The sequence below is a fragment of the Anser cygnoides genome, unplaced genomic scaffold (assembly GCF_040182565.1).
Source record: "Anser cygnoides isolate HZ-2024a breed goose unplaced genomic scaffold, Taihu_goose_T2T_genome scaffold_50_1, whole genome shotgun sequence".
Taxonomy (NCBI): Eukaryota; Metazoa; Chordata; class Aves; order Anseriformes; family Anatidae; genus Anser; species Anser cygnoides.
The window spans coordinates 44,219-68,062 of NW_027103073.1; positions in this window are offsets into that span (position 1 = coordinate 44,219).

Consider the following 23,844-nt stretch of genomic DNA (forward strand, 5'->3'; position numbering starts at 1 on the left):
GGAGAGGAAGCAAATACACACAATTTTTTGATTAAGCCCCCTAGTTTTACCATGAATGCTGAAACCAAGACCAGAGACTGTCTTTATTCCTGACTGAGAGGTAATGATCTGGTTCCTGGCTTTCTGACTCAGTTGCTGCATGACGATAAATAAGTAGTTTATATGCTTTTTGTCTCTGTTTACCTGTATGTCTGACAGTGACCCCTCTCGTGAGGTTCTGCCAATCTGTAGCTCTCAAGCTCTAGTCTGTTTCCTGACAGCAGCTCTGTGTTTCCATCATTTCCCCTCGCTGCCTGAGCAAAACTGACACTGTAGAGGTATGATTCATCCAAATTTGAGATGTCTGTTTTAGCGTGAGGTGAATCATGCTTGTTTCTTTCCAAATACTATAAAGGGAGACAAGGGTGACTAATCAAGACATAGATGTCTGTAGTATAGACATCTAACACTGAGTGAGATGAATCCCACTTTCAGAGCCACCTCAAGTCTGACAAAGACTGTGACAGCCAACTGTCTATCAGGTTTCTGGCTGCATGGCAGTACATGAAAGTATATCCAAGGTTGTTTCAAGACCAAATTATCACCTTTTCATGGTGCTCAGAGCCCAAGTTAGTTAGCATGGAGGACACAAGCTGGCCCCATGCAGAACCAGAGTGTCTTTGCATGATTCACTTTAAATACTTGTTTCTGGGAAGCTTGGTGCAGACAAGGCCATAGTAACTTTATAGGTTTAACATGATTTATATGCTCAAGCATTGTTCTTTCTGTGCATGGGTTGGGTCCATGCAGAACTTCTTGTGAATTTCTTCTTTCCATGTTTCTAAAGCAGCAGTGCTGCCCAATGCATTTCCCAAACAAAACATATGTGCTGGCCACACTTGCCTCTTGAATCTGTGGAGAGAAGCTGTACCTGTGTTTGTGGAAACCATCCTGGGTTTAGAGGTACTAATGTTTTTAATGCATATTTTTTTCTATCGTCTATATTATGTCAAACCCTATTACTTGGATAATGACAACCTGTCTGAATAGGTTGGATGGTCCTTTCCCATGAACACCTCACTGTGTTTGAAGTAAAGAAAAGCCCAAACCTGCAAAGCTTAATTTTCTTAGATGTTTAGCCACTAAAGGCTTTTGGAGAGGTTTGGTCAGCCAGTACATATCTTCTCTCCCAAACAGAGCCAAACAGAGGGCAGTGTTTTCAATAAAAATACTATTTAAATAAAATATTTTATTCCTGTAGAAAGTCTGTCTTGATAAAAACCACATTTTTCACTGAAAGCAACATTTCAAATGAAAATATACACAGAATAGATGTGTTGTTGCGCAGAGTTAAGTCTGAGCACACAGGAAGATAAATGACTGCTTTTGTAGAGTGAGGGAACAAACTGAAAGACCAACAAGGGGGGCACAATAGTGTTCATCCATTAAGTTCATCCATCCATCAAAGAAACAGAAGTAAATAAACCTCAGTGTGATAGTAACTTAGTAGCTCCCAAGTTTTAATGTATTTATTCTTGCCATCATGAAGTTGAAAGTTCTATTTATTATCCCTGATTTACAGGAGGGATCTTAAACACATTTAGAGCAAGTTTCTAATTCCCACTGGCTTCAGTTCTTTGGAGGATCTGGGGCTGTAGATTTGCATGGTGCAATGAAGCACAGTACAGAGAGACCTGAATCACTGCCAAGCCTGCCTGCAAGCTGAGCACAGCACCATCCTAATGCCACAGTGTTGCTTCCAGCCCTGCAGTAGAACTCCTGCATGGCATTGTCTTTCCATGGGCACATCAGCTCAGAATAATGCTAGCTTGGAGGGTGCTGTGCTCTGTTAAGCAGTGTGGATTTAAATATCTTTGCATCGGTCACCCCTCAGTTCCCCAGCATATAGCAGGTCTGAATCCAGCTTTATGACTGGCACTATTATCCTAATGGATAAACTATTTTTCTCTAAGGAGCTGGATAGTTCCTTTAGCTTATCTGTATATTTACTTAGAGATAAGCACTTTCTCAGGTGCTTCCCAGAACCGGGGCTGAAACATTACTACAGAGCAGGATTCCTGGGAAACAGGAAAAAATACTTGCTAAATTTCCAGGGAAATGGCATTCTCAATCACACACACACACACACATTTTATCTTCCTCTTTCTTTAAAACTTCTGAATAATTCTCAACACAGTTTCTAGAAAATAATTTATTTATTTATTTTTAAAGTCAAACTTTATATTGCAACCTTTAATAATCAACAACTGACTTAAGCATTAATGAACTAACTTTTCCATTAGGTAACAGCCAATAAATTGCTGCAGTCTTATATCGTGTCTGTGCTCATGTCCTAGTTTTCTCCAACTGCTAATTTAAAATGTTTTTCACTGTTTCAAAGAGCACAATTAACTGCTAAAGAACAATTTTATTGCCCTAAAACAGTAATATATTTGCATCCATTACTATGAGTCTTAAAGTCTATTACTGATATAAAAGAGAGGATAACAACATGAAGGGTTTGAAGGGCAGTAGATAATAGTCTGAAAAGGACTTTGAAATGCCTGAAGTATCAGACTTAAAATAGGAATGATAAACAAGTTCATTATTTGTTAGTGACGGTTATGCTGGAGGGAACATTTTTTATATATTTTTTTTTTCTTTTTAAAGTTTTATAGAGAATATATTTCAGTCCTAAGATGGGCATAAATTAAACGTTTTATCCAGCTGCTCAGTTAAGAAATAGTAAGAACTAATGAGCTGTATAGTGATAAAGCTGTTAAGCCGATGTGAAAGGACTATATGGGGCAATCTATGACAAATAAATGAGAGAAAAGTCCCCTTTCTGTAGCTATTTGCTCCTGAACACATATTTGGGTTGAACTCAGCTCTACACTGCCTTGAGGTATATGTGGAGACAATCCTACCTCGACTGTTTGGTGACCATAAAGGAAAAAATAGCTATAATGTGAAGGGACCTTAAATAAAAAATTGACTTCCAAATCCTTCATTCTGACAGGTTTTAAAGCAGTGCCTGATTTCTTCAGTGGGACGGGGTAACCCTGGCTATACGTACAGACTGGGCAACGAGACGCTGGAGAGCAGCCCCGCAGAGAGGGATCTGGGGGTTGTGGTTGACAGCAAGTTGAATATGAGCCAGCAGTGTGCCCTGGCAGCCAGGAGGGCCGACCATATCCTGGGGTGCTTATCAAGCATGGCATCACTAGTCAGTCGAGGGAAGTGATTGTCCCGCTCTACTCTGCGCTGGTGCGGCCTCACCTCGAGTACTGTGTGCAGTTCTAGGCACCACAGTACAAAAAGGACGAAAAACTGTTGGAGAGTGTCCAGATGGTGAAGGGCCTAGAGGGGAAGAGGTATGAGGAGCGGCTGAGGTCACTTGGCCTGTTCAGCCTGGAGAAGAGGAGGCTGAGGGGGGACCTCATCGCAGTCTACAGCTTCCTCACGACAGGGAGTGGAGGGACAGGTGCCGACCTAGTCTCCTTAATCACCAGTGATAGGACCCAAGGGAATGGTGTCAAGCTGAGGCAGGGGAGGTTTAGGCTAGACATCAGGAAGAGGTTCTTCACCGAGAGGGTGGTCGCACACTGGAACAGGCTCCCCAGGGAAGTAGTCACTGCACCAAGCCTGTCTGAATTTAAGAAGCGATTGGACTGTGCACTTAGTCACATGGTCTAAACTTTTGGGTAGACCTGTGCGGTGCCAGGAGTTGGACTTGATGATCCTTATGGGTCCCTTCCAACTCGGGATATTCTATGATTCTATGATTCTATGATTCTATGGCAATCAGCTTACACTGAGACTGAGGAAGAGACTTCTCTATTGACAGCCCTTCTGAATCAAGCTGACTGTGCTCTCTGGATCTCCTGCAAATGGGCTAATGAGCAGGATCTTCTCTTAACCAACTCAAGTGCCTAATCCTACAGACCAGATAAAGCTCCTTCAGACAACTTAGAGTTGTCTGCAGCTCTTATATGAAACCAGTATTATATTAAGTACCTGTACTTGCTGCCATAACACATGAAAATGTGTCTTCCAGCTGGAAGACTTGAAAAATATCAAACTAGAAATTCATCCTCATGTAACTGATTTCATTTCAAGGTATCAAGTCCAGCCTGATCTTTTTCAGTTACCCAGGGAAGTGGTCACAGCGCCAAGTCTCCTGGATTTCAAGAAGCATTTAGACAACACTCTTAGATGGTTTAGTTTTATGGTAGTCCTGCATGGATCCAGGCATTGGACTCAGTGATCTGTGTGGGTCCCTTCCAACTCGGAATATTCTATGATTCAATGCAAAGCATTGCAGCTTCAGAAACTTTTCAGAGATAAGTAATTTGTGTCCAATTTCAACACATTTACAGGTATTTGAGGGAGGTCATCCTATCTCCCATACATTAGCTAGCGTACATACATGTGCAACTAATTTCATCCCATGATATGGGATGAAGAAAGGATAGCTGTCCACCTTAGCAAACCTCTCCACCATTCCTCCTAATCCAGGGGCAGTTGGACTCCAGGCATGCACCAGCAGACCTAGCTGTGGGTGATGCAAAATTTCTCCTGCTCTGCGACAGATATTATATCCTTATTATATCCTTGAACCTGCCTCTTCCCTGACTTTTATGGAGGACACACACCGCTTTCCTGCTGTCTTCATCATGTGTGGGTTTGGTGTGGAGCAGACACGAGAGGGCAGTGCTGCCCCAGGCATTCAGCACTACGGCAAAATAGGCAGCTGTGGGCAGCAGTGGGTAGCTGTGGGCAACAGTGGGCAGCTGTGGGCTGGTGGAGGCCTCATCTCCCCCTGTATCAGGAAGACCTGCAGTTCTCCCCATGCAGGAGCATACGGTGAAGAAAAGCACTGCTCCACAGAGCAGACACAATCATTTCCTACAAGCTGCTCCTGCAAGGAGCACGTTGTCCTGGTCTGACTGGTACAGAGAAGTTCTCGCCTTAAGGTTGGTTAAGTGATAAAGAGGCAAATAGTGGAATCATGTCATTTATTTTTGCAGTAAAGGGAAGTTAAAAGCTAGTATCTCTGTGAGCACCACTGTGACTGCTGTTCTTCATGGTATCCACATGCAATCTGACAAGAGAACGACATTTGAAGGTGCTAAAAATTATTCAAGGTAGTAAAATCTAATACTGACTGCAAAGTGCCACAGGATTCACTTTCAGTACTATATGACTGGATAATAAAATGGCTGAGAAAATTTAATTTCTACTAATTCAAAGTAACACACATGGGGAAAAATAACTCTAACTCTCCATATCTAGTGATAGCTCCAAATGGGCAGTATAATTGTACTTCATTCATGTGTCTTGAATATCGTGTTAAATTCTGAATACACTATCTCAGAAAGACTATAGTAGAACCAGAAGAAGTAGGGACAAAGATAATCAAAGGCATAAAACACCTTCTATAAAATTAAAATAAATGGCTATGAGGGATATAAAAGAGATCAATGGAATCAGGAATGGTGCAGAGAAAGTAAGGATGGATAATAATTCAGTTTTTCCCTGTACAATATCTGCAAGGTACCCAAGGAAATAATCAGACATAAAATTTAAAAGTTGCATTTTTTTTTATTTTTTATGTTGCACGTTGAATTCTGAATCTCATTGCCACAGAATTTTCCAGCAGTCAAAAATTATGCATGAGTTCAAAGAAGAAATTAGACATCCATGGAAGTCCATGGATCTAGCAGCTATTAAGCACAGCAGCCCATCTGCAGTCGACAGCTCAGCAGTGCCTATACTACCTACTGCTGGAAAGTGGAAAGTTGTCCCAGGGGATCATGATGCCCTTTTCCCTCACCCCTAGGCTGTTCTTACACTCTCTGGGGTATCTGTTGTATCTACTGTCAGGAACAATGCCCTGAGAAGCATTTGTTCTAGTGCAGTGTTGTAGCTCTTCCATCCCTGTTCTGGAAAGAAAAAGGTCTGACTACTATATTAATTGTAGCCCAGGTCCTGCTGTTTTTCTCCTCATGTAAATCATCTGGGCCAGCAAAAATCCTCTGACCAATTGTAAATAAAATTTGCGTAAATGAACATACTCATTTGCATACAGGTGCTTCCTTTGCTTCCTTCCATCAGGGACAGACAATCTGTTCCCACTGCAGTAAGTTTGGGATTGGCTTGCACCTTACTCCTTAAAAAAAATAATTTCACCTTCTTTCCCTCCTACTTATTTCTTATCTTACATCATACTTCTTATGAGGCTGATCTGAGTTTCCTCTTGCCATATAATTCTACATTGCCTGACTTTTTTCCATACTCTCCATATCTAGTGATTTCTGAAATTCAAGAAATTCAATTTCTGATTTCTTCAGTGCCTGGTTTTTTAGATTCTGCTCTCTGAGGCTTTGTTTAAAGGTAGAGCTGCTCAGCCTCTCTGGAAATAAGCCAGTAAGGGTATTTGGCTTGTAGAGAAGCTTGTCTTCAAACACAACACTTCCTTTGGAGTACCCTGGCATATACTGGTCTTTTTCATCATGTGTGAAATTGGACATGGTCAGACAAAAATTCTTCACCTTCACTTAGAAGTTTTCTTCCTCATATATCAGCTGATTCACTTGTTTTAGAACTCATGAAATTTAAGTTTTCCACACAAAGACCAGTCTTACACATACTTCAAGACTCAAGTCGTCATTGCTTTCTTTACTACTTCCAGTGTGAGTGGTTGAATTCTGCTCATTTTACTCTCTCTAGCAGTTAAGATCGAGAACGTATCTGAGCTATTTCCTTAAATATTGCACTGCAATGTTTCTCAAATGGTTACAACTTCAAAATCAATAGCTCATCAAATCTTTACATATTCTTAGGTTTTTGAAACTGTAAGCACTCAATAAACCTTAACCTTCCAGATCCTTCTGGGAAAAAGTTGAAAAGACAAGTTACCAGAGCGGCCCTTCTTCAAGGATGTTCAGTAGAGATGGATAGAGGTCTTTTGATTTACTCATCTTGAGATTAGATACCAAGAGTTTCACCATTAGAAATCTAAATGGAACCAGATGCTTTAACAAGTGATTGCAAAGATGTACTCCACTTCCATTCACATCTCTGAATATGTAGAAGAAATCCACATTTTAGTGTCTTTTGTTCTTTTTTTCCTTTTTCTTTTGCATATCTTGTTTAGTTTAGTTTTGCATCCAGCATGTTTGATTAATTCCCCAAATTTCCATGACACTTAATATAATGGGATCCAGTCTGCTTATGATTTTCAGGTACCACTGCATCTTTATCATCATAATTATCTTTATCATCATCAAATTATCTTTATCATCATCATCAAGCAGCCCTTAGGGAGCGCGAGCGACCAGGAGCGCGGCGACCAGGGCCGGCAAACAGGGAGTGACGCGGGGGGAGTGACGCGGCAGTTAGCGAGGCAGTTAGCGCGGGCAGGGCGGGCAGGAAGGGCGGAGCGCTCACACCCGCCCATAGGGACAACTCCTCCAATGGCACTCTCCCGTCAGCTGGGCTGCAATGGTCTCCACCAGGCACGGTGCTTTCTCTAGGAAGTCAGTACACACCCAGACCGACTGCCCGTCCAAACATGCGGCAGTTCAGGTCTCCGGATGCGGGGAGTGTCTGAGCCTCTTGCTGCCATCGGCGGGAGGCAGAGAGACTGCTTGCGTGAGGTGCGAGCAGGTGGACGACCTGGTCCGCATGGTGGCGGAACTCAAGGAGGAGGTGCAGAGGTTGAGGGATATCAGGGAGTGCGAGCGGGAGATAGACTGGTGGAGCGACTCCCTGCAGGACCGGAGGGAGAGGGACCAGGGTGAGACGCTCCAAAGGGGGGTGGACCCCCTGCCCTGTCGCCATCGGGCAGAGGGAGGGGACCTGCGAGTTGAGGAGGAATGGAGACAGGTCCCTGCTCGACCTCGCAGGAGATGCCCTCCCCTTCCGGCACCGCCTTCCCAGGTGCCCTTGAACAATAGGTTTGAGGCCCTGGAGCTGGAGAGACCGGTGGGTGAGGATGAGGTAGGAAGCCTACCCAGGAGGATGCCTGAGGTGAGGAAGTTGACTCCACGCCTCAGGACTGCCTCCACCAAGAAAGAAAGAAGGGTGATTGTTGTGGGCGACTCCCTCCTCAGGGGAACGGAGGGCCCTATTTGTCGGCCTGACCCCACACATAGGGAAGTCTGCTGCCTCCCTGGGGCCAGGGTCAGAGACATTACCAGGAAGCTTCCAAACCTGGTTCGCCCCTCTGACTATTACCCGCTTTTGATAGTCCAGGCTGGCAGTGACGATGTTGAAAAGAGAAGCCTCAAGGCTATCAAACAGGACTATAGGGGGCTGGGACGATTGGTGGAGGGAGCGGGAGTGCAGGTGGTGTTTTCGTCCATCCCTACGGGGGAAGGGAGAGGCACGGAGAGGACACGGAAAGCTCGCGTGGTTAATAGGTGGCTCAGAGGCTGGTGCCAGCACAGAAATTTTGGGTTTTTTCACCATGGGGAGCTTTACTCGGCACCCGGCCTGATGGCCCCAGACGGGTCCCTATCTCCAAGGGGAAAACGGATCCTAGGCCAGGAGCTGGCGGGACTCATAGAGAGCGCTTTAAACTAGGTAAGAAGGGGGACGGGGCTCAAACAAGGCTTGTTGGAGCTGTGCCAGGGTGAACAATGGCTAGGCCAGGGAAGAAGGCGATGGCCCAGCTGAAGTGCATCTACACTAATGCACGCAGCATGGGTAACAAACAGGAGGAGCTGGAAGCCATCGTGCAGCAGGCAGGCTACGACTTGGTTGCCATCACGGAGACGTGGTGGGACCGCTCCCACGACTGGAGTGCTGCAATGCCTGGCTATCGGCTCTTCAGGAGGGACAGGCAGCACAGAGGGGGTGGTGGCGTGGCTCTCTACATTAGAGAATCTTTTGATGTTGTGGAACTCCAGGCTGGGAATGATAAGGTTGAATCCCTGTGGGTTAGGATCTGCGGGAAGGCTGGCAAGGCTAGCTTCCTGGTCGGGGTCTGTTATAGACCGCCGAACCAGGATGAGGAGACGGATGAGGAGTTTTATAGGCAACTGACAGAAGTTGCAAAATCGTCGGTGCTTGTCCTCGTGGGGGACTTCAACTTCTCGGACATATACTGGAAACACAACACGGCACAGAGAAAGCAGTCTAGGAGGTTTCTGGAGAGCGTGGGAGATAGCTTCCTGACGCAGCTGGTCAGTGAACCTACCAGGGGTGGTGCCCCGCTAGACCTTCTCTTCACAAACAGAGAAGGACTGGTGGGAGATGTGGTGGTCGGAAGCTGTCTTGGGCAGAGTGACCACGAAATGGTAAAGTTCTCTATTCTTGGCGAGGCCAGGAAGGGGACCAGTAAAACTGCTGTATTGGACTTCCGGAGGGCTGACTTTGAGCTGCTCAGGACGCTGGTTGGCCGAGTCCCTTGGGAGGCGGTTCTGAAGGGCAGAGGAGTCCAGGAAGGCTGGGCGCTCCTCAAGAAGGAAATCGTGATGGCACAGGAGCGGTCCGTCCCCACGTGTCCAAAGACGAGCCGGCGTGGAAGAAGACCGGCCTGGCTCAACAGAGAGTTGCGGCTTGTGCTTAGCAGAAAAAAGAGGGTTTATAATCTTTGGAAAAAAGGGCGGGCCACTGAGGAGGACTACAAGGATGTAGCGAGGCTGTGCAGGGAGAAAATTAGAAAGGCCAAAGCTCATCTGGAGCTCAACCTGGCTACTACCGTTAAAGACAACAAAAAATCCTTTTACAAATATATCAACGCGAAACGGAGGACTAAGGAGAATCTCCATCCTTTACTGGATGCGAGGGGAAACCTAGTTACTAAGGATGAGGAAAAGGCTGAGGTGCTTAATGCCGCCTTTGCCTCAGTCTTTAGCGGCAATACCAGTTGTTCTCTGGATACCCAGTGCCTTGAGCTGGTGGAAAGGGATGGGGAGCAGGACATGGCCTTCGCTATCCATGAGGAAATGGTTGGCGACCTGCTACGGAGCTTGGATGTGCGCAAGTCGATGGGGCCGGATGGGATGCACCCGAGGGTACTGAAAGAACTGGCGGAGGAGCTGGCCGAGCCGCTTTCCATCATTTATCGGCAGTCCTGGCTATCGGGGGAGGTCCCAGTTGACTGGCGGCTAGCCAATGTGACGCCCATCTATAAGAAGGGCCAGAGGGCAGACCCGGGGAACTATAGGCCTGTCAGTTTGACCTCAGTGCCAGGAAAGCTCATGGAGCAGATTATCTTGAGGGTCATCACGCGGCACTTGCAGGGCAAGCAGGCGATCAGGCCCAGTCAGCATGGGTTTATGAAAGGCATGTCCTGCTTGACGAACCTGATCTCCTTCTATGACCAAGTGATGCGCTTGGTGGATGAGGGAAAGGCTGTGGATGTGGTTTACCTTGACCTCAGTAAGGCTTTTGACACAGTTCCCCACAACATTCTCCTCAAGAAACTGGCTGCTCGGGGCTTGGACTGGCGTACGCTTCGCTGGGTTAGAAACTGGCTGGATAGCCGGGCCCAGAGAGTTGTGGTGAATGGAGTCAAATCTGGTTGGAGGCCGGTCACTAGTGGTGTCCCCCAGGGCTCGGTACTGGGGCCAGTCCTCTTCAATATCTTTATCGATGATCTGGATGAGGGCGTCCAGTGCACCCTCAGTAAGTTTGCAGATGACACCAAGCTAAGTGCGTGTGTCGATCTGCTCGAGGGCAGGAAGGCTCTGCAGGAGGATCTGGATAGGCTGGACCGATGGGCTGAGGTCAACTGTATGAAGTTCAACAAGGCCAAGTGCCGGGTCCTGCACCTGGGGCGCAACAACCCCAAGCAGAGCTACAGGCTGGGAGATGAGTGGCTGGAAAGCTGCCTGGCCGAGAGGGACCTGGGAGTATTGGTTGATAGTCGGCTGAATATGAGCCAGCAGTGTGCCCAGGTTGCCAAGAAGGCCAACAGCATCCTGGCCTGCATAAGAAGCAGTGTGGCCAGCAGGTCTAGGGAAGTGATTGTGCCCCTGTACTCGGCTCTGGTGAGGCCACACCTCGAGTACTGTGTTCAGTTTTGGGCCCCTCGCTACAGGAAGGACATGGACGTGCTCGAGCGAGTCCAGAGAAGGGCGACCAAGCTGGTGAGGGGTCTGGAGAACAAGTCTTACGAGGAGCGGCTGAGGGAGCTGGGCTTGTTCAGCCTGGAGAAGAGGAGGCTCAGGGGCGACCTTATCGCTCTCTACAGTTACCTTAAAGGACGCTGTAAAGAGGTGGAGGTTGGTCTGTTCTCCTACGTGCCTGGTGACAGGACGAGGGGGAATGGGCGAAAGTTGCGACAGGGGAGTTTTAGTTTGGATGTTAGGAAGTACTTCTTTACCGAAAGGGTTATTAAGCATTGGAACGGGCTGCCCAGGGAGGTGGTGGAGTCACCATCCCTGGAGGTCTTTAAAAGACGTTTAGATGTAGAGACTAGCGATATGGTTTAGTGGAGTACTTAGTGTTAGGTCGGAGGTTGGACTCGATGATCTTGAGGTCTCTTCCAACCTAGAAATCTGTGATACTGTGATACTGTGATCATCATTATTATTATTGCAGTTGTCATTGTCATTAAAGCACCTTCATCTCTAAATAGAAGAGTTACCAGCATAAAAATCTAATTATGGAAAGAATAAATAGGTGCATATTTGGTGCCAGACCTAATTTTTTAGAATCCTTCTAAAGCTGATGAAGAGAAATTCACCTGAAAAGAAAAAGAAAAAGAGGAGAAAGGAGAAGAAGAAGAAGAAAAGAAACTAAAATGTTGAGATTCTCAGATACTTTTTATTCAGCTAGTCCAGAGACACTGTACTCATAAATCTGCACTATATTTTGGAAGCCTGAGGGGGTGTTTCAGCTAAATACAAGTGTCCAGACAGTTTCCAAAAATTATTGATAGGACAAAGGAAAGCTAATTAGATATAAATAGAGTACAAACAGACCAACACAAAGTTTCCATAAATATTATTCAAAGTCTGCATCAGTAGAATATTGTAGTTGTTAGCAGATTTGTATTTTCTTCAGTTATAACATTAATTTATTTATTTTCACTGAAAATTGGGTTTGTCATTACATAAGGTGAAAAAAAGAGCATCTGTAGATGACATGAATGCAACACTAAAGTTTTCATGGTAGGAGTAGAGATGGTCTCAGATAAGTCTTCAGCTGAACTCTGTGTGACTGTAATAATGGTCTCACTGTAATAATGATCAGGTTCATTATATAACTCCTTTAAAACAACAAAATATAAGATTCAAACACCCTTAGGAAATCAGCCAATTTCTCAAGACGAGGTACCAGAGGCTAAAACACGTGGAATGTGGTCATGGTATACAGCTTGGTGGGACTGAGGTTAACGCAGTCATAGATGGATCACTCAGTCTGCAAACGGTGATTCCTCATAAATCATTATGAAAAATAGACTGACTGTATCAGTTCATAAATTCAAGGCAAGTGTCTATTTCCATAAGACCCAAGCAGACAGTGTTAGAGATACAAACATGCCACCACCACATGCAGTAGTTAATGTGCTAGCATTTTAACAAATTGAGCCACTTCACTGGCCTATTTATCAGTTCAAGCTATTTAGAAATGTTGCTACCATATGTTGTCCATTGAAATGAATGCTAAGCACTGCATTTATAAATGGCAATTTATGACTCATAAATGTCTCTGCTATTAGAGTCATTCTGCCACTGTGAATAGAATCGATAGTTTCTGCACTTCATGTTTTGTTTTTTTCACTTCCCTCATTTCAGGGATATTGTTGATATTCAAGCTTTAGTGCCTCATAGAGGATGATATTTAAAAGGCTGCATGTATCAGAAAGAGGTTATTTTTGTGTGCTATCCACTCTGTAAATTGATTTCAGCTTCCAAGGTAACTTTTAGGACTAAATATTCAAAGAAGACCTTTGGAATATGCAAAATGATCAAATAGTTTTCAGTTATAATAAAACTGGCTTAAAAATTAATAAGCAAACAAATAATACCCGTTTCCCTTCTCCTCCCCCTCCCAGCAAAGCCATTTTTACCTCTGTACAGAGAAGGTGAGCCTGAAGTTACATTCTCTTAAACCCCTCTCATGCCAGAATGCAAATGCTCAAGCAGATTTGCCTAAACAGTTTTGCTTGCTTCTTTGTGTTATAAATGACTGAGTCCCAAATAGGATTACAATCAAAGTTTACAATTTATTAAATGAATAGAGGCAAGCAAACAGCGCTGGGTGCGCTGGGAGTCTCTGCTCCACCAGGACGCTCACCTGTTACGTAAGGCGGCTGGTTTTTATGCTCCTAGGCTAATACATATTCATTACTACTTCTAGAAGAGGCAGGGTTATTATAATTGGTTTCCCGAATAAGAAGTCCTCCCAGGTGCGCCTGCTTATCAGTCTCTGTTAGTCTCTCGGGGGCCGCTCGGATGGGGAGGCTCATATTCTTCCTCCTTATCTAGTGGTCTCTTGGCCGGCTGTCAGAAGTTACTGCACATCTGTGCAAAGTCAGCAGTTTTTCTCTGAAGAAATCCCTTTGTTCTCTTCTCACCTAAACCCAGGCCTGAATGTTAACCCTTCAAATCCCTTAGTGGCACGAATTGCTGGACCATTCCTTACATTTGGATTTAATTTTGGTCAAAGTTCTTTACAGAATCTTTTAAATACACTTTATGAAAATGTTACCTAGGAGCTTATCTGTGAATGCTACTTGCTAAGGATAAAGAGCTGCATAGTGGGTCTTGTTGAAAAGCCTGCGTTTATCAGAAAGGATTACTTTCACTGTGTAGGCTGATTGCAAGTTCCAAGGTGACTTTTAAGACTAAATTTCCAGAAAGTGCCTTTAGAGTGCCTCTTAAGATGGCAGTCATCCTGAAGTTTATACATCTAAAGTTACTTAACAAATAGCTTCATGAATATATTTTCCCACTATGGAAAAGACAGGTCACTTCATCCTGTCTGTGAACATGACATGAATTGCTCTCAAGAGGGCACTGAAGAAGGAGCTGTATGAGTTAATTTAGACCAGACACTTGATTTTTAAATAGCTCAGATTAGGAAGGTGGAATTTCAACCTGGGCAAAAAAGACTTTCATGTGTCTAGTGCATCTGTACAAACATCCAAAGACATCCAAGGAAATTAAATTTGTGTCTAGAAAAGACGGTCTCAAAATATATCATCAGTTTTCAAATATAAATCTATGTGAACATAGATGCACAGCTGACTCCTCATTTTGAAAATTTCTCCACAGTATATGGATGATATTTGTATGGTTGCCTGTGTTACCTAATCTGAGGAAATATGTTTCATTGCAATGATGTCACTCATTAGTTTTGTAAGAACCTCGATGTAGACACACCACACGGCACTGATGAAAACTGTTCTATTTTAGTGCCGATAGATGTATTTTGTACAACCCCCATTCCCCATGGTATTTTGCCTTTGACTGAGCAATATGAGTGTAAGGCTTCAAATCAGAAGTGTTTTGGGGGGGATTACTTACAAAACATTTCTAAAGAACTACCCATGTAAATCTTCATTTCTTATTTGGCTGGCTTCTGGCAGGGTGATCTGCTATGGATAACAATAGATTTGACATTTTACATATTTTTTAAAATGTGACCTTTGTGACTATAGGCAGGTCATTCAGTCCACTATATTTTATTCAGCTGTGGCACAGAGATAACGGTGCGTGCTTATCTCAGAGATGCTGTGTAAAAAACATCTGTTCCTGAGTGAGACATAACGAAATGCTATGATTTTGATTCTGGCTTGTACTTTGAGCATTATGGCTTTCACAGCTGACATGGAGTCCTGTCAGCAGATGAGCAAGAGCATTGAAGGAAATAGAATTGGTATCATTCGGTTTTATTTCCTCGTTCTAAGTGTTGTTAATTGTTCAGTGAAAATGCCAGTTTGGGGTTGTTTTTATTTTTTCTTTTTTCTTTTCGGGAAACCTTTGCCATCTCACCTCAAATTGGAAGTAAATGGCATTTCAGAGTTCTTGAACTGAAAATAAATAAATAAATAAAGTTGTGATTCCTACAAAAATGTTTCCTTTAGAGTCTGTTTTATTTATTTTTTATTCAAAAAAAACATCTGTTTGTTTGTTTTGATGCTTATGAAATACCAAAACAATTCATCTATTTATTTCATAAAGGCTAAATTAAATCCAGGCTTGAGAGCTTGACTTTCAGAAGTGCAGGTCACTTACTGCTCTGGCTAAAGTAAAAATCACGTTCATGAACTCAACACCTCTGACTCATGAAAATGTTACTTAGAAATTTTTGCCTTTGTTTTAATAAGTCCATTACAATATTTGCATCCACTGACTGAAAAAAAAAAAGGTGCCTTTTAAAGAACCAGTTAGAAGTTTGGTCTCTTATGTATTGCTAAATTCAAGCACCAATCCTTTACAGTCAGTGTGATTTTCATTCAAAATCAATAAAAATTAAAACCAACAGATGGCAAGTGTTAAAGAATATTTTCTGGCAAAGGAATTGCTTTTCAGCTGAACTGAAAAATTGGAAACCTTATTTATATTACTTCTAACTTGGATCTGCTCTTAGAGACCTTCTGTGCTGCAACTGCCTTCTTCTGAGGTCATTTCCAATTCTGAACTACTCGTGTCTGAGGAGAAAAGGGCATTATTTTACTATTGAAATCGGGTAAAATGCTGAGGGATAATAATTGTAATGTGATTTGGGATTTTTTTTATGCTGAATGTTTTATGTTCATTCTTCCAGTGGCAATGCCATATATATATAAAAAAAAAAAAAGGGAATAAATAAATATTGGATTTTCAAAGTGAAATTGTTTCCTTCTGAACAAGGTGGCAAGGGATTGAACGTACCCTGTGATTCATTTGATCTATTTTCAATGTCCAGAAAGGATGAGATAAACTGCATCCTAGCCTGTCTGTTCCTAAATCAAACCCAAATCAGCCTAAGCTGACTAAAACAACCATATAGGTCTGGAGTGTAATCTTTTTTTTTTTTTTTTTAATCATCTAAATAATAGAAAAAGAAAAGAAGAAATGTTTCATATCCCTATATCCCTTGAGTTTGTCATGATAGCCATAAGTAAGCACTTAGGGGAAGATGGAAAATATGTTAGAATGATATAAAAATGGATAAAAGCTGAATCTAACCCTAAAAAGGAAGGCATAGATAAATAAATAATGATAATAAGAAAGAAATAGAAAAGAAAATGCCATGTCTAGAATACATTACTGATTAGTTTTCCTTAAAATAATGCTCCTAAAAAATCTATCTGATTTAAAGATGGGGATAAGCTTCAGAACAGCTATTGTAGAAGACCATTCCACTAGACTGAATCTGGAAATGGTGCAGTCTGCTTAGAAAAGAAAGATCCTATTTAAACCTGTACTATAACAGTTTTGAGAATGTCATTGCCAGCTCCACAAGAAATCTCTGTGGTGCTGACAACTTTAAGGGTATCCATATAGGCTCCTAAATATGGATTTACAAACTTAATTTTAGGGATGTCTTTTGTTTCATTCTGTTTTTTTTTGTTTGATTGTTTTTGTTTTCATTTTTGTTTTTGTTTTAAAATATCAGCACAATGCTGATATAGAATTGACTTTGTTTCCACAACCAACAGAATAAAATCCTTTTTTTTCTTACCATTTGTGTTAACAGTTGTTTAAGCAGTGATCTGTAAATATTTTCTGCTATTAATATTAATTTCCCAGTACAGTTGTTCACTATAATAGTTTAATTAAATGCAAATAAACCATGACAGGCAGAAAATAAAAGAGAACACTGTGGTGGTTTTACTCGGGTGGGCAGCCGAGCTCCACCACAACCACTCTCTCACTCCCCCTCCTCAAAGAGGAATGGGGAGAAAATACGATGAAAAGGGCTCAAGGGTTGAGATAAGGACGAGGAGAACACACAGTAATTATCGTGACGGGCAAAACACACTCAACATAGGGAGACAGTAAGATTTATTGCTTATTACTAACAAGCTAGAGAAGTGAGAAACAAAGGAAAGAAACCAAAAGCACCTTCCCCCCCATCCACCCTCTTCCACCTCCTCCCCCCGAGCGGCGCAGGGGAATGGGGGAATGGGGGTTGTGGTCAGTCTATAGTACTTCGTCTCTGCCACTCCTCGGTCACTCTCGTCCCCTGTGCTGTGGGGTCCCTCCCACAGGATGCAGTCCTTGCTGAACTGATCCTGCGTGAGCTGCCCACAGGCAGCAGCTCTTCAAGAACTGCTCCAGATATGGGTCCATACCACAGGGTCCATCCCTCAGGAGCAAACTGCTCCAACCTGGATCCCCCACGGGCAGCAGCTCCTGCCAGGTCACCTGCTCCTGCGTGGGCTCCTCTCCACAGGCTACAGGTCCGGCCCAGAATCTGCTCTGGCAGGGGTCTTCCACAGGCCGCAGCCTCCGTCGGTGCAGGTCCACCATGGTCTTCTCCATGGGCTTCAGCGTGGAACCCTGCTCCACTGTGGTACTCCATGGACTGCAGGGGGACAGCCTGCTTCACCATGGTCCTCACCACAGGCCGCAGGGGACTTGTGCTCCGGCGCCTGGAGCACCTCTCCCCCTCCTTCTTCACTGACCTTGGTGCCTGCAAGGCTGTTTCTCACTCCTCTCTCTCTCCCAGCTGCTGTGTGGCACAGCATTTTTTTTTTCCCTGTCTTAAATATGCTCTCACAGAGGTGCAAAACAACATCACTTATTGGCTCAGCTCTGGTCAGCAGTGGGGCCCTTACCTAACATGGGGCAGCTTCTAGATTCTTCTCACAGAAGCCACCCCTATGCCCCCCTGCTACCAAAACCTTGCCACGTAAACCCACTACAAACATATTGATAAAACTTTTCAAGTAATATCTCTTATTGTTGTCTGAATTTGAAATTATCAGTTTTCAAAGGCTGAAGCTCTGTTTCAAGATTGTATCAAATACTGAAAGTATGAAGAAAAAGGTCTGCCCTACATCAGCCCAATTGAGGATTGTCTCTGAGGTAAATGCTGTCCTTCCAGCAGTTTATTTCATTCATTTTGAAACATCTTTTTACTAGTCATAAGAACAGTCATTCCAGTCCATCTGGTCATTGCCACTAACACCATTAACACTGAATAGAAGTCAGTTAACAAGGGAAGAGCATATAAGACTAAGCAAGCCCCTGCTGAGAGTTTCAACACACCAAACTCTAAGAAATTTCAATGCCTGCAATTGCCAAGCTAGTTATTTATATTTCATAGCCATGTTTTTTCCCAATAATTTTGGGGACACAGGTCTCTCCTTTAGCTGACATCAGTTTCTAGTACCATCAACATCCCATAGCAGAGAGTTCTGCATCTTAACTGCAGGTTGTGCAAACATCACATAGCTCTTGTTTCTTTGAAACCTTCCCTCTGCCAGCCTCCTTTGATGATCCTACTTCTTGCTTTGGAAGACACAGTTGTAGCCTTTCCCCACTCGTTCTCCGTGCTACTCACAGCTATATAGACCTCTATGCTAGTCCCCTTCAGCTTCCTCTTTTCAGGCAAAAAACTCATGGATTTCTCAGTGACTCCATACATGAAACCCATTCTCCACCTTCCATGGCTGACCACTGTTCTCTGACAGTCCTTGATTGAGATGCTGAGAGTAATCAGATTTTGGGGCACAGAGGCAATGACACTAATCCAGCACAGCAATTCCCAGGGGACTTGCTAGTCTAGTCAAACCCTGCCAAGTCATTCCTGACAGCTGGGAAGATTTTCATCACAGATGTTTTTAGTTTTGTGATTGTTATTACACCCAGTGGAAAACCATTTCACAGACAAATATGCCCCTGCATTAGAACTTTCTCCCACAAATTCCCTTAATTTAATTTGCTTCTCTTCAATAAGAAAAGCTGAGAAGGAAAAAAAGGAACAAAACTTGTAAAGTAAAATAGAAATTTCCTTCTTGGTTATAGCCTAGTCTCTCCGTCACTGGGAGAACGAGAGGCAGAACTGTTTCTTTCCACGCAAATACGTGCACTCTTTCCTGGGGTTTGAGGACAGATCTGGCAATCATAATTGTTTCCTCAGAGTGTTTTGTTTCTCTAGCTTGGCTAAAGAGAAGTGGCTACATCTCAACCACAATAGCATATCTCTATTTGTAGTCTTGTTATGACTCTGAAGTTTGACTGCCGTGTACAACAGACACCAGTATCAGAGGTTTAATGTGTTAAATGCACTGATGGTATTATGAGCTTGTATACTGGCAGATGGTTAAATAGCATATCAAAAAATGTAGAAATAGAAGAGTAATTATTTTTGGTTTTGAAAGGCACAGCAACGGAAGTTGTCCCAAAAGTCACTGTTAAAACCTGGGATTTAGACATAAAATAAAAAGATTTATATAGGACTGAGTCATTTTCTTTATGGTCCTTTGGCTTTTTTTTTTTTTTTGTAGTTGCAATGTACATATGCACTTTTAGGGCACAATTCATAGATTCAGGTAGGTTGAAAGGGACTTCTGGAGGTCTCTAGTCCAACCTATCACTCAAAGCACATCCAATTAGATGAGGTTCCTCAGTGCATTGTCCAGTACAGCTTTGACTGTCTCCAGCAGTGGAGATATCTCTATTTGTAGTCTTGCAACTCTAAGCAACCTTTAAAGTGCTTGACCACACTCATCACCATACAGATTTATTCCGTATACCTAACTAAAATTTCACACCTTCCAACTTGCAAGTCTGACTCAATCTTTTCAACACTTTCTCACCATGTAGTTGCAGACAGCAGTAAGATAGATCTTAGCCTTTCCTTAAAGCTAAATGAACCCAGTTTCCCATTCTTTCTTTGCATCTCCCAAAGTATCTCCCGCTTACACAGCCCAGAATGCAGCTGGCCACCTTTGCCACACAGGCAAGCTGCTGTCTCCCATTCAACCTCTTGCCCACAAGAACTCCCAGATATTTTTCTGCAAAGCTGCTTTTTATTCAGTCACCCACCCATCCTGACAGCTAAATATATTGAGACAGATTGCTCCTACAAGCAGCTATTTTTCTCCATAAACTGTAGAGGGAATCTAGAGTGACTAGCTCAAGTGTAGCTATGTACACTGAAGATGTTAAACTTAGGTAAGAGGCATGAGCAATGTATCTATAGAGTCTTCCAAATTCCTGAACTTGGTTGACAAAAGGTTAGATACTCTGAAGGACATGTTAATGTTGTTATCTTAGAAATATGGAGAGATGCCGTAGAGGGATGTAGAAGAGCAAGAAGATATAGAAAGCATCAGAAAAGATTGAACTCCTTCTTGGGATCTTAATTAGACTTACCTCTGGACATTAAAGTGCTTCCTAGGAACTTAACACAGAGCTAAGATTCTAAAAAGAACAGATTATCTTGCCTGCTCTTTAACTGTTTCCTGTGTTGCTTGCAAATAAAACAAATTGCACTTAGAATACAAACAAGTTTCTTATCACTGATTTTACATATTTTTTTACCCCTTAGGAGACAAACTTGCTTATGTGATGCTGATATCAAAAGTAGATAATAAATTAGGGTCAAATAGTGAAACAATATTTTAATTTTATTTTAACTTCAATTCCCCCTCCCTATTTTCCTCAATCTATTGCAACCTTTTTTTTTCTAGTTTTTTTGTTTTTTCCCCCCAGCTTCTGGCTCAGAACCAAAGAGGAGTACATTGAGGAAAGACAGCCCACTTCCTATTGAAAGCACCTGGTTTAAGGGCTGTCAGACAATTTGCCATCATAAACATCTACCCTACCCTTTTGTGGAGTTTATTTTTTTTCATTCAAAATTACCCTATAATTTTATAATGTTATAGAGATAATTACAGAACAATAACCTTTTTACATATTCAGCAGGTTCTTACCTAGCAAAAAATATCTTACACATCAGTTAAAGCAATAGGTATATATTTTCAGTGAAAGATTTTTCCTCCATCTGTTCAGATGGAGCATTTTCCAACTAAATTATCACCAAGCTTGGTAGCTTCAGGAAAAAAAAAATGCATAAAAAAAATCAGTATCATCTTGTGACTTACGTAGCTGCAGAACAGATGACTCTGCTTAACACAAGAGAAGAGCTATATGGGATATGTCAGTTTAGCAATACAGTGGTCACTTCTTTGGTTTAGATTAATGCATTTCTTCTTGCTTCTCAATGTAGAACAAGATCAGAAGATATAGGACTCATCCCTCCTCATGATAAAATAAAAGACCATGGCAACTATTACATGGATTTACCAGTGTAGGGTGAATAGTGGAAACAAATTCTCAGTGTACATCATTGACAGATTTCTTTCTACCACCTACACTAGAACCAGTCCTGGAATCAGAGGTGCAGAGCAGACAACCCCATCTAGGATAATGTGGGCAATTCAGGTGTGTAAGAGTATTGATGCACCAGCAAACAGGAGGATCTTGCCAGGAACTCAGCTGGAAAGGCTGCATGATTTACTGGATAACTTGTTGCTTAGTTTGGCTACAAGGTAGCACCCAGGAAATTACAGGAAATCCAAGCAAGGGACAACAGTACAAAGTCCCAGAACTACAAATAAACTAAACTCCTGATCCCCCAGTTTGGATCTGGAATTTTGGATCTCTCTCTCTAGCAAAAGTATTTGAAAGATTAGTATTCAAAATTAAGCTAGTTACCTTCTTCTATAATTCGTGGAGAAAAATAACTCCAAAGAATCCCAGACACGAAAGATGAATCAAGTGCCCTCTGACACATAACTTTGAGTCTCCTCAGTCAGACAAAATGGGTCCAGCCCAGAAACTAGGTCTAATCAAAACTGTCATGTGAATACCCAACAAATTAATCCGTAGTGTCCAAAATTTTGGTTTCTCCTGGGCCTGCATGACCATTTTCATGAATGCTTTTGGTCTGGATTTACCTCTGAGAGATAACTGTTTTGTAAGGGGCTTGTCTTTTTCGCTGCAGGTCAAAGATCATTTGCTGCTTAAAGAGTTGAGCTGACTTGAATGATTTGATCACCAAAACCTACCCAAGATGGAATTAGTTATTCTCTATTCAGAAAATCAGTGGTGATCTAATCCTTTAGAATTTTCCATCTTGTGGAGATCTGGATCTCACACACTTGCAGAATGTAAACTCATATCCAGAGTGCTTCATACCCACTTTAAGTCACCCATGAGAAATTAAGTAAGGTTTGGTCAGGGTGCAACTTAAGTGCAACTTAATTAAGCTCAGTAAGATTTAGCCACACTAACAGAGTAATATCCCTTCCACACCTCAGCTAGCCCACCCAGGGCTGGTATAGGTACAATCATATGAGCCCATGTTTCATTTTGTGCCTCTAGGAGCCTGATCTGCTAAGATGCATTCCTGAAGATGCTTCTGGCTGTCTATATTTATCTCTTAGCATCTACATTCTTTTGCAAGTTTGGTCCTAATTTCTTGTCTATATCATGGCTATTAACTGAAAATAAATACCTGAGTCTCAAATCCCTGCTGTTTCCATCTACCTTCCTGGATTTTTTTCCCCCTGTGTTGCCTAATGTATTTGTGAAAGAAGTTCCAAAACAACCACTCTAACTTCTCTTTTCAATTCAGTACACACTTTACTGTTCTTTCAACCTTAATAATTAATTTGCCTCCTTAAACATCTCTTTATCTTTCAGCCATGTCTCATACTTTTTAGTTTCCCACCCCTCCCAGTGAAATCTGCACCATCCTGCTATACTGAAGACCTCAAAGCTGAAAGGATAGCTTTAATTTCACTTTGCATTGCTTCCCTTTTATAATAATAAACCACCCACAAACACAGGCAAATTTTTGACTTGATTTAAAGCCAGCTCTCTGATGTGTCTCCAGCTTTGCCTTCTGACTTTGTCTGTGCAGATGTAAATTATTCAGTGAGGGGTGTTATAGGCATGCCTCCTTCATTAACGTCAGTGGGACTTGTGAGGCTAAAGGAAAATCTACCCTCCCCACAGGCATCTCATGTTGGAAATTTGCACTTTATGACTGTCTAGTAGAACAATATATCACCATACTCTTCATAACTGTTATTCATTCTCCGGAAGGAAAAGACAAAAAAAAAAAAAAAGATCTGGTGTTCTTTGCATTATACAGATCCTTTACCACATTAAAAAGACAAAACAACAACCAAACAAACAAAAAACGTAAAAATAAAAAATGCTTCTGGTAGTGTTTACCACTCAGTACTGTCAAAATGTGAAAGGCAAAGAAGTGCCCAAAAGTGGGTGTCATTTGTGATGCTGTAATTAATCACACATAATTGCTTAGAGTCTGTGTAGTACCTACTAAGTGATTTTGTAAAACATGTTTAGACCACAGATGTAATCCAGTGAAGGGATGCAAGACACGGACTCCTGATGGCTCTTGAACAAGAGGCGTTTACTGCTCTTTTTCACTACTACATATACTTTCCCCGTAGCCCCACGCGTTGTCCACGCGCCCGAATCTGTCATACAATTGGTTAGAGACCCTCAGACGCACCTCGAGCCAGCCAGCAATTGGCCACTGCCCAAAGCTCATCTTTAACACTGTAGCCAATTTACTTTATCTTGACCTTGCTCAAGTTTTCGTTTCTACCGCTTGTTTCCTCATTATCTCTAATTCAGGGACATGTGAAACAGTGCAAAGCCACCTGCGAATTCCTTTCCCACAATTCCCCCTTTTTTATTTTCAGCCAACCAAACGGTTTCTATAGATTTTTCTATCAATCACCCCAGACACCGCAATAAGCAAGGTACAATAAGCAACAGGGTGAAAATCACATGCAGAATTACGATTGTAAAGTAGGGTGCCTACTAGAATCTACATCGGTCAACAAGCCACTAAGCGCTAGGGATGTTGCTTCGCAGTGATGCTGCTTCTCACTCACACAGCACAATCACATAACCACGCAAA